Genomic DNA, 12,193 nt, shown 5'->3' with positions numbered 1-12,193 from the left:
GAGAGGCGCTGTGCTCAGTCAAAACCAGTTCTGTCCTCTCTAGTCCAGCTACAGGCAGGAGGTGGAGACATCATTGAGTAAGGTAGACCAGGCGTATTCAGGTGCAAGGAAATCTCCCCCCTACTCTAAATACAGCCCAGGTCTATTCAGCCCAGCCCTGACTCATCCAGGAGAAGCAGGACACACCTCAATCCCCGCCCTCAGTGGCTATCTACAGCGAATGCACATCCCCAGCCCCTGTCACTCCAAAGCCAGAACGGTCAATCCACAAACTAGCAGAGGCACACAGGATGGCTAAGCAAGAAAATACCCGCTTTTTAAAAGTGGGATTTTCAGACACACAATATGAAAATCACCTTTCCTAAAAGATGCATTTTTATATCTTGAGTTCAGGCATACCAAACTCCATCTTTCTACCTTGTCCCGATGGGAACTTATGCTTATAATATGTTATAAATAAACTCCCATTCTATCCTATGGGACAGAAAGCCTTTCAATAATGAAAAGTAATACACTGTATTTCACTATCAGGACATGTCACACACATCAGTAAATGTACTACCTTTCACATACACTGCACCCTGCCCACAGGGGTACCTTGAGCCTACCGTAGGGGTGACTCAAATGTAATAAAAGGGAAGATTAGGGTCTGGCAATTGGGTGCACTTTCCAGGTCGACATGCCAGGAGAAACTGCACACATACACTGCAGTGGCCGGTCTGAGAAACCTTAGAAAGGCTGCTTTTGTGGGTGGCACAGTGCTGCAGGCCTACTAGCAGCATGTGACACACAGGCCCTGGGTACACATAGTGCACTGTACTTGGGACTTAGTATAAGTCAAACAAGCCATTCATGGGAATACCAATGCATATTCACAATTTACAGAGGGAGCACTTGCACTATGGCACTGATCAGCAGTGGCAAAGTGCCCAAAGCATCTAGACCAGCAACAACTAAATCCAGCACACAGCAAAAATAAAGGAGGCAGAGGCAAAAAGACAGGGTAAAACCACGCCATGGATGCCAGGTCTAACATGAACATTTTACGCAATGCAGCACAGCAAGTGGAGGTGCTTCACTGCTCTGCGATGCAGGAAATGGAGAGAGCAGATCTGCACCATATTTTCAAAGAAATAGGATGACTCTGGTCTCTCCCTGTGCTTGTACACTTAGGGCTGCCTAGCAAAAGTGAAGGCACCTTTTCACAATAGTGTAAGGCGGCCTGGATTATGGTTAGGTTAGATTTGGTGCAGGAAGGGATACCTTCCTACATAAAATCTATCCTTGTGTGCTTTTTCCTCTTTGCTTGCAAAGAATGATTGCAGCACATGTGTAAAGAGGAAATGACATTGAGAAATACAGATATCACTCCTTGTTAAGCTGCCTCAGGCAGGCGCACCGTTTTGGAGCAAAACCATGTTTACAACACCTTGTAAATATAGTTTTGCATCAGAATCTATGGGTGGATGCATGGGAATACCCATGTACCAGCCATGGATGCCTCTCTGACACAAAGTAGCACAAGACAGTGGAATGTGCTGCATTCTGTTAGTTTTTGTTTTTACAAGGCAACGTAAATTGACATTTACATTGCTTTGTAAATTCCCAAATCGATTTTTGCTGGGTCTGCATCAAAAATGTGAACCAACATTTGTAAATCGAGGCCTTAGTCTGTAAAAGTGAAGTCAGAACTTCTCAGCAGGCAGTGCAGCCAGCTGTATCTGATAAGATGTAATTAAAGTACGATAGGCATTGAATGAGGTCCTCCTGAAGACACTGATTTTAGCCAGAAAGGTTAGGAGCATGACAAGTCAAATTTCACACCCAGGGCTCTCATCGAGTTGTTCGGATACTTTTGGCACCTTCACCCAGTCAAGATGTCTACCTTGGGACTTAGGGGCCGTTTAGGCTGGCGGAAGGACCACCACCGCCGGGCCGATGGCGGTCCTTCCACCATCACACAGCGATATTCCCACTGCCGAATTAGGATGGCGGTGGGAACCCCAATCTGTCCACGGTGGACAGAAAGTCCGCCCGCCCCCAGTCCACCAGAAGCAATCAGTCTCATTGCTTAGCGGACAGACAAGGGGGCATAAAATGGTGGCGATGCCTAACAGGCACCGCCCGCCAGATTACAATGCTGGCATCAGCCAGCCTTTTCATGGCAGTGGAACTGCCATGGAAAGGCTGGCGGAGGCTGGATTCGGGGGGACGTTGTGGGCCCCCTCTTTGTTGGGGGGTGCACTGGAGGGTACCCATGGTACCCCCCTGCATTTAATGCACTAAGTGGCAGGCACTGTGTGGTGCCTGCCACGTAGTGCAGGGAAATGCAGTGCATGCTATATTAACATTGCGTACGGTGCTGCAGCCAGCAGCACCGCCCGCAATGTTAAATGCCCTGGATGAGGCTGCCAGTATGGCGGGCGCATCCTAATTGCAGTGGTGAGGCCACCACATGTCTGGCAGGCGGTCCTGAACACCGCAACGATGGCCATCGTAATGAGCCCCTTAGTCTCTGAAAATGAGCTCAGATTTCTCCAGCAGAGCAAGGCAGCATGGTGTGTCTGAAGACGGCTCTGTGGGTTTGGAAGCCTTCTCACAAGGACCTGCTGAAACAGATTTTCTTCTGCGAAGATGCTTCAAGGGAGACAGACCTGTTTCTTCAGCACAGTGAAGTCATGCCTTGGTCGGATCAGCACTGATTCTGGGTCCCTATCCTCTGGCACCTGTTGGACAGAATTTTCATAGTCCCAAAACGTTTCCCTTAGCTCTTCATCTAAGACTTTCAGGCTTCTGGCTAGTTCTTAGAACTTCAGGGCTTAGTTCAGCAAAAGCCTTGTGTAGGTCCCAGTGTAGGTCCAGTGTGAGTGGGAAATGGGTCAACTGATCATGCAGAAAAATAGTGGTTCTTTAGCTTTTTGTGTCCTTGTAGTCACACAGGAGGTTAGCCAACTGACCCTTTGAGCCCACTTCTTCGTCCTGGGTACAAGAAGGATCAGGTCCAGTCCTTCACAGCTTCTCTATGGTTACAGCAAGAATGGTCAGCCTTCTTCTGATCTTCCACAAGTCCAGAAAGTGTTCTGAGGATGTTGTGCTGGGGTGCAATATTTATGAGTAGCACAATCAACCAGGTGAGGATGATTCCTGGCTCCTCCCCAATTAATTGGGTAAACATTTCCATCAAGTTCCAGAGCCCTGAAATGGCGGCTGTAACATTTTTCTTTTGTTTGTGGTTAGCCAATCAGCAGGCGGAGGAGCATCAGCCCACTGCTCTGTGAGCGGGTCGAAAAAGGAAAAATAAAATGATAATAATGCATTGTTGTTATTTTATTTTTCCATTGTTGCTCAGCTGGTTAGGGGTGGGGCTTGGCTGTGTCAGCGGAGTAGGGGGAGGAGTGGTGGGCACTCTGTAAGTGTGCATGACAGTTTGGCTTCTCGACTTGGCCGGACAAACAGTCATGCGCACCATGCATGTTCTCCACCGGGCTGTAATGCACAGCCTGGGTGGAGAACATGCCCAGGCTCCCAGTAACCGTCTGTGTGCCGAACCATGGCACTCAGGCCAATCACAATGCTGCTATCAGCAGCGTCATGATTGGCTAGGGGAATCTGGAAGCCTGGGTGCTTGCTGTTTATGCTTTCTGCCCTTGAAGCCCTGGAAGCAGGCGAAGAAGACCGAGAGGCAGTGGCTGGTCAGCAAGTAAGTGATTTTTTTTCCATTCCCCCTCTTGCAACCCACCCCCCCACTAACGTTAAGTTGCAGTCGCCACTGGCAATCAGACTACTCTGTGGCACAGGACTAGTACTGGTCCCACTGTACCAAAAAGGCAAATAGGAGAAAAAGCTCCATCAGACAATCAAAGGGCTCTATTTTTTTTCATTTTTCGTACAGGGGGACTCCCACAGGACTTTCTTGGGACTGACCATCCAGTGCAGAGCACCTTTTTAAATATGAATTTCTTGAAAACAGATGAACATAATTACGCCAAATAATGAAAAGCATGGTTTCTGAGTAATGTTCTACCTTTTTGCAAATTTTGAAGTAATTCAGTTTAGCTGCTTTTTCTGTATTGGGGAGCAAAGTTTCCTGATGAAAATAACATGAGAAATCAACGTTTTGTAACCTCTCTTTCCTCGCCCCACTTGACAGATTGGTGCAAAACTTTCCAAGACAAAGCTGAAGTAGAAGAACTTGTTTTTGAAAAGTCTTTATAAATATATAAATAGTCACTGAAAACAACAAAGGTTAAAGGGACAATATAGTTATGTGAGAATGTTACTTAAAACATACTGTGGAAAATTAAGAAAAGCACTGAAATTTACAGTTCTAGTTGTCTCAAGATGCTATAACTCATGCTCTAAAGTGACTATATCTCGCACCCCCCACCATGCAGTTTGTCATCATTGATGTAATTTCAAATGCTGCTGTGATGTTATCAATGATGTCATGGAACATTTAATGAGTGATGTAAGATGTGAGGTCATAGAACGTTCTGATTGACCTGGGGGATTTTTTCCTTTGGGCCTTCTCAATTCCATGGCAGTGAGGCTCCTGTGGGAGAGAGAGCTATAATTGGATGGCCACAACATGAAAGAAAATATTGCACCAGCCATTCTAGGACTTCAGGAACTTAGTCCAATGTCCTGAAAAAGTCTTCCCAGGTTCTGTAATTTTCTGAGGAAATTGTGATTGAATAGCTATATTTGTTCTGTGCACTAGCCAGTGTTTGATGAACTCTACCACCTAATTCTAAATACTTTCTTGCAGTCCACCACACCTTTCTTCAGCACTTCCCCCTTACTTTATGGTAAAATTACTCTGGGTCCCCTGTTTCGCGATGATAGGACCCTTCAGCCACTAGCAAGATCTGTCATTAGCTCCATAGCCACTCCTCTATTTAGAAGAGCTCTCCACCTATTTGACTTGGTCAAAACTGGTTTCTCTCCCCTACTGTGACTTGAGCCTGGCTATCTGGAAGGGTAAATATAGTAGCTGTGGTACAGAACAATCGCACATCCACTTTCAGTATGGGTAGAGTCTGTCTTCAACACCATCAATGTCCAACTTGCAAAATTATTTTTAGAGGTGTTCTAACAGTGTGTACACCCTGCTACCACTCAGGTGCACATTAGATTGCAACACATCCAATACAAACAGCTAGTAATTATATGTCATTGGAGCACTTAAAATACAGTGATTTACAAAACAAAAGTTTCCAGGAGGCAGTCCATACATATGAAATTGTGTTTCCTTTATTTTCACCCCTTTGACTCTTGCCAATAATCCTGACCAACATATTTGCCAGCGAGGCATGCTTCATCAATCTAGACTAAAAGGTTAAAAATTCCTTTTGAGGGCTAAAGTGCTGGCTCCAGGAAGGATTGCTTCGTTTTTTCATGACCATTTGGTAAATAGACAATTCTTTTGATTTTTAGCCTTAAAGAAGTCTAGATAGACAAAACACGTGCTGGTTGTCCGATATGAAGATTGTTGGTAAGAGTCAAAGTGGTGAAAATAAAGGAAAAACAACTTCATTTATATGGACTGCTACTTGGAAACTTCTGTTATGTAAATCACAGTAACTTGAGTGCTCCGATGACATATAATTAACGTAATTAATAGCTGTCTGGAAGGGTCCTCTAAGCGAATAGTAGAAACCCTCCCTGGCATTGCCAAGTCATGAAAGGCAGTGCCAGAGATGGCCTTTGCTCTGCCACCTGCTCACGCTCACTCCCAGAGAGCTAAACCCTGCTAATTGGTCAGCACTTAACACTTTTATATTCCTCCTGTGGCTGGCTGTTAGCCAGTGAGCCAGGGTCATTAATTCTCCTGGCCAAAGATATGTAGCTAATCTCTGAAGGGGCTGAGTGGCAAAACTGGTTTCAGGCCAGCTTTACTGCAGGTGTCACAAAATACATTTTTACAAAGTTACTGTTCCATGTAAATTATCAAAGATCTGATTTTACCATTAAATCAGATTTTAACAATTATGTGATGAATAGCTAACACCTTTATCTAGCATCTGTCCCAGTGGAGATAGGAAATAAAGATGATTTCAAATCTAGACCTGTTCAGGTAAAAGCCTAACAAAGACTACACAGTGAAATAGCTTTTGAGTTTTATTTCACTGTGACAGCACACTAACCTCAATATGTGTTTGGTGTGTTGACTTTGCCAAGCTTGTTATGTAGAAGCACCCTTCTCTATGTGCTTGCAGAACACACTTTAGAGGTCACTACATGCATAAAAATAGGCTCTTCCTACCTAGCAAAGGAGGTTTTCCTTGTCATATGTTACTGTCGGGCATTTACACTGCAGCCCAGTCAGATCATAATGGTGACCCTGGCAAGCACATGTTGTAAATGTGGATGGTGTAATTACACACTGCAGCTCAAAATTATATGTAACCTTTAATGTCATAGGCACATTTTCGGCACCATTTACAAAGGATTTACAGACCAGTTAAATAGGCCAAAATGTGGTTCAAATGTACAACAACAAGTTTATGGGGAACGCAGGTGCTTTATTTCTGTTTAGCAGTGGTAAAATGCACAGAGTCCTAAAGCAAGCAAAATGGGACAGAAAAAAATTGGGGACTGCAACAATAATTGGATACTCTCTTAATGGTACAAAACCATTCTAACTGCAATTTTGGATCTCTGTGTTAAATCTTGATGTCTTGAAACCAAGGCTCCTCAGAGGCAGCTAGGTCCTGGGTGTCTATATAGGCAGCAATGTCAGAATAAGAACTCAGATTATATAAAGACGAAGGCTTCCTCTAGAGTGTGTCTGCGAAAAACATGTTTATGCCTGATACCATTTATGAATTTGGCCTTACATGAATTTTGCAAACTTTCACAATTTTTGATTTTTTTTTTATTGAGCAGAGCCAACAAGAAGCAGCCAATATTTACATTTAACAAATACTTTAAACTTAAACAAACAAACAAAAAAAAATCCTTGTTCGTTAATTATTAATTACTGATAGCAGCAGCCAAAAGAAAAAAACGTCATCAAATTAACAATCAACAAAATACTCACCGACCCGTGAAAATTTCTTAGTTGCCCCCACCCATTTGGCATAGGCTTCTTCAAAGCGCTTTGTTCGTTTCATCTTTATCAACCATTTCTCAAACAAAGGTATTTCCAATGATCTCCAGTTTTGTAAAATTAAAGAGTGGGCAACCAACATAACAATAGCAAGAAAACGTCCCTCAGTTTTCGATAGTATCGCCTCCCTAGTCCCTACCCCGAACAAAGCAGCTTCTGCTGAGGGTTTGTACATTCTCTTCATCGCCCTACTAAAATATGCAAATATTTTTTCCCAAAAAATTATCAGCTTGGGGCAAGAAAAAAAAGTAAGCCACCATCCCCCTTCCGCTAGAGTACCACAGCGAAAACAACTATTTGCCACCTCTGGATATATTTTGTTTAATGCTTCTGGGGTATAATATGCCATCCAGTGTGCAAGAAATGTCATTCTTTTATAGTTAGCAGCTCTCAGAGCCTTATTACCTAAGGTAGAAATCTTTTGCCATTCTTGATAATAAAAAACACATTGTGTTTGAGCTGCAACTTTTTCCAGCATCTTTAAAACCCAAGGAGATTTGTCTTGAGAGTTCATTAAATGGTACCAATTGCCCACTCCAGATAGTCTCGAAATATATAATGCAGAAGCAATTCTTCCTGGGGGGATATTAAATATAAAATTATATTTTTTCAAAAAATGTATAATTTGAATAATATTAAAAAAAAGAAGGTTTATTGGGACCCAGGCTTCTGATCTGTACTTCTTCCCAAGTAATCAGCCTGCCCTGAATACAAAATTGATTAACTGTCGCCAAGCCAGAATCATTCAATTTTTTCAAGTGAGTAGAATGAATATATAAACCTAAGTCTCGACACTCGGTTAATTTTAATGAAAAAAAAACAGAGAGATCTTATTGTTTAAAAATAGTACGAAGTCTATTTGAAAAGTCTACTAATGTTTTATATCTTGTTCTCTTTGGGAGTTTGGATGTCTTTAAAAAAATAGGAAGTTGAGTTCCGGCCTCTTGGATCATTCTGATGACAAAGAAGTTGTTGACCTGGTGCGGTTCCGACAGTAAACATGCTACATAATCAAAATATGATCAATCATAATATAAACGAATATTTGGAAGTGCCAACCCACCCAGCTGAGTATCTAATTGCAGAATTGGCAGCTTAACTCTAGCTGTCCTTTTATTCCACACAAATAACCTAATCATAGAATGGATCCCTTTAAAAAAACTAACGTTAACCTTTACCGGAATGTTAGTAAAAAGAAATATCAAAAGAGGTATAATAGACATCTTAATCAGTGCCACTCATCCTATTAAAGTTAAAGGAAGATTAGTCCATTTATCCAACAGTTTCTGAATCGTAATACTGGTGGCTTCATAATTATTCTTAACCAACTCCCCATAATGACCTGTAACCTAAATTCCCAGATACCGTATGGGATCGGTTGTTATTGCCTGTTGTTTTAATTCTTCTGGGAGGCACTCAAGCCCGGTGTTTAACATTAAAATTTCAGTTTTACAGGGATTAATTTTATTGCCCCCTATTTGTTCGAATATCTTAAATTCTGCCATAGTTGACTGCAGATTTAATTTTTCTGGATCTAAATATAAAATAGCGTCATCAGCGAAAAGTTTCAATTTCGCCATTCCATCGATTGGGGCTCTAATATTCCTATTAGCTCGTAATCTAATAGCAAGAGGTTCAATAAAAAAGGTAAACAAAAGGGGTGATAAGGGGCAACCTTGCCTAGTCCCACGATTTATATCTATTAACCCTGCTTGGGCCCCATTACCTATTATCTGTGCCTGTGCCCCAAGGTAAATGTTTTTAAGCATAGTTATTACTGAAGACGGGATTCAAAACCTAAAAAAGTGCATAAAACAGTGAATACCAATTAACTAAATCGAAGGCTTTTTCTGCATCTACCATCATGATACAGGCAGGTGTTTTATTGATATTAAAATAATCTAGGGCTTGAATCAAAAAGCGAGTATTGGTCGTCATCATGCGACCTGCTATAAACCCCGTTGGATCACCGTGAATTACTTTGCTGCCGAAGTGAATCGCTGGGCCTAATATCTTCATAAACATTTTATAGTCGGCGTTTAATAGACTGATGGGTCGATAGGAATTCAAATTATTAGACGGTTTGCCCTATTTTACGAAGCTAACTACTATCGCTCTTTTAAATTCGGAAGATACCGACCCGCCAATTTTAATATGATCAAATACTTTTTCCAAAAATGGGGTCAGCTCTTTCTCAAAACTTTTATAAAATTCGATCAGGATTCCATCCTCGCCGCAAGCTTTAGCTCCAGCCAAAGACTTAATAACTGCCGATATCTCGGCTTCTGCAACATCGTAACTAGACTCTGGGATAGTGTAGGTACTTGAAGTTAAGCGAAATACTCCTGAATCATCTCCGGATTAACCGGATATTTTGTGGTATATACTTGTTGAAAATGATTGACAAAAATTCGAGGAATATCAACTCTGTCAGTTACTAATGTGTTTGTTTTGGGATCTATTATTTCTATGATACAGGCGGATTCTTGACGAGCCCTAGTTGACCAAGCTAGCATCTTTCCAACCATTTGGCTTTCTTCATACACCTTCTGGAAATATGTCTGAGAGCTATTTATTTCTTCTAAGACAAAGAAATCTCTTAATGTCTTCCTGGCCTGTTCCAGCTGAGCCCGATATGAGGAGCCCACAAGTTTAGAAGCATGGACCAACGACTGCTGTAGCTGTGCAATTTCACCTGAACGTTCCCTAGTTTTCTTGGCGGAAGCGGCAATCATCTGCCCGCGGGCTGCGGCCTTAAAACCCCCCCAGACAGAAAACATATCAGCAGTCCCTTCATTAATAGGAAAATAATCTTGTAGCCAGCGTCTAAACTCCTCAAGCCATACTGGATCTTGAAGGAGGAGGCAGTCCATCTGCCACTTGGACCTGCACTTTTTAGAAGAACCCATTTCTATGCTAACTTGAACATAAGAATGATCGGAAAAGGCATTAACTCCAATATCTGCATCTCTGAGAATCAGTGAGCGTGACAGCAATAAAAAATCAATTTGGGATGCAGTTTGATGTAGGCGTGATGAGCAAGTATATTGACGAACAGTCTGATTGATCAAACGCCATGCATCAATTAGCTGAAGATCTTCTACCAAAGCCTCAAAAAGCTTCTTTGTTTTGGGTTTCAGTTATTTTTTCCCTCTATTTTTAAATCCTGAATATAATTATAATCGCCCCCAAACACTATTTGCCCCGAGACCCCAATCAGAAGTTTGTAAAGTGTACATAATGCAAATACATCGTCAGTTATTGGGCCATAATAACTAACAAAATTCAGAAGCTGACCATTTAACGAAACCTGTACCCAAATCCACCTCCCCTGCGGATCCCTTTGCTCCTGGAGAAACACCCAATCAAATTCCCGAGAAAAATAAATAGCAACCCCCTGCATTGCAACACCCGCTGAAGCAAAAAAAAAACTTCAAAAACATTCCTGGAATATTATATTTTGGGGTATTAGTTTTCAGATGAGTTTCCTGAAAGAAAAGAATTTGAGGTTTTAAAGTAACTAGCTACCTAATCAAACCACCGTATTTACATCTATTCAGTATTCCATTAACGTTGACAGACAGAATTTGGCATTTACTAGATAGACTCATTCTGCCAGATAGACAAGGAAAAAAATAAGAAACATTATAAGAAACAATATAATCTGCAATTCTATTCTAAGTTGATTCCTGCACCATTTAGCACTTTCCTGATATCACCTGCTTATTTTTTCTGTTAACCCAAACCACCCTATCCCTCCCTCAACAAAAACCCTCCTCCCCTTGGGAGATGTGGCTAATCCCGCTATCCACATACTCCGCCCCCCAATGCACGTGCTGGTGCCCTGATATTGCACCAAAAAGTGACCTCCCCCCCTCTCCACAAAAAACAAAAGCGAGTCTTCAAGATCAATACTCTGCAAGTCCTCGAATCCACTAACCCAATATTCAAAAGGAATTCTTTAGATAAAGCAACATCTCTAAATGCTAATCTTCTAGTTTCGACATAAAATAGCATTATAGCATTGTAAAATAACATAACTCGAGACAAAAAAAACCCAGTTATTTTCTGACTGAAATTGTCTTGAGCAGCTCCTGTGCTTCTTCTAAACGAGTGAACAAGTGAAACTTTCCCTGGACAAGAATATTGAGTTTGGATTGTTGTGCAATAGAAGCTTGTTCCCCTTGAGCCTTAAACAAGTATAATAGTTTAACAAACTCTTTGCGTCTTCTAGCCGCCGCTGCCGACATGTCAGAAAAAATTCTACATTTTACTCCATTTTCAGTTTCAAACTGTCTCATCTGGATTGCCTTAGACAGAACTTTTTCCTTTATGCGGTAATCTGCAAAGTTGACAAGTATCGTGCAAGGGAACTTGTCGTTAGGAGGAAGATGAGCAGGGACCCGATGAGTCCTTGTTTATGTTAAGTCCCCAACTTTCACAAATTTTATGGGCACGAAATTCTGGGTAGGTTTTTCGCATATGCGACTGGTTCATGCAGAAAATATCTGAAGGCACTTTTTTCTCCTTGAACTAGGTACCTTTGAGTATTTTCTGTGACTTTTGAACAAGCGGTATGTTCTTATTTACATTTTTGCAACAGATACCAACATGTGAATTTCCCAAATTTCATGCAATGTTGGTTAGTTTTTGTGAAATTTCATGTCATTTCACAAAGACAATGTTGCATTTTGGCATTATCGTGCACAAGTTTTGAAAATTGGAACAATGTAATTAATATATTTTTGTTCCTTTTATTATTTCATAGAAATAGTATCCTTTTCCTAAAAATTGTTTAAAATATGAGATTATAATGCACATTTTTACACTTATTGCACAACTTGCACTAATCAAAATGCCCATATGTACTTTATGAAGCATGTGAATGACATAGTGCCCATATTTCTAGATTAAAAATCATGAAAAATGGCATCACCTGCACACCACGGTATCTTGAGGGCTTGTGCTCACACTGAGTGCCAGGCTATGTGATTGAAATACAGAATTCTGAATATATTCTGCCAAAGGTTTGGCTCTATAAACGATGGTGATATGTTGCAGACAAGTGGTGCCATACTGTAC

This window comes from Triturus cristatus, chromosome 6, assembly GCF_964204655.1.
Source record: "Triturus cristatus chromosome 6, aTriCri1.1, whole genome shotgun sequence".
NCBI classification, from domain to species: domain Eukaryota; kingdom Metazoa; phylum Chordata; class Amphibia; order Caudata; family Salamandridae; genus Triturus; species Triturus cristatus.
The sequence above is the reverse complement of the archived record's forward strand: the minus strand, read 5'-3'. Positions refer to the sequence as shown.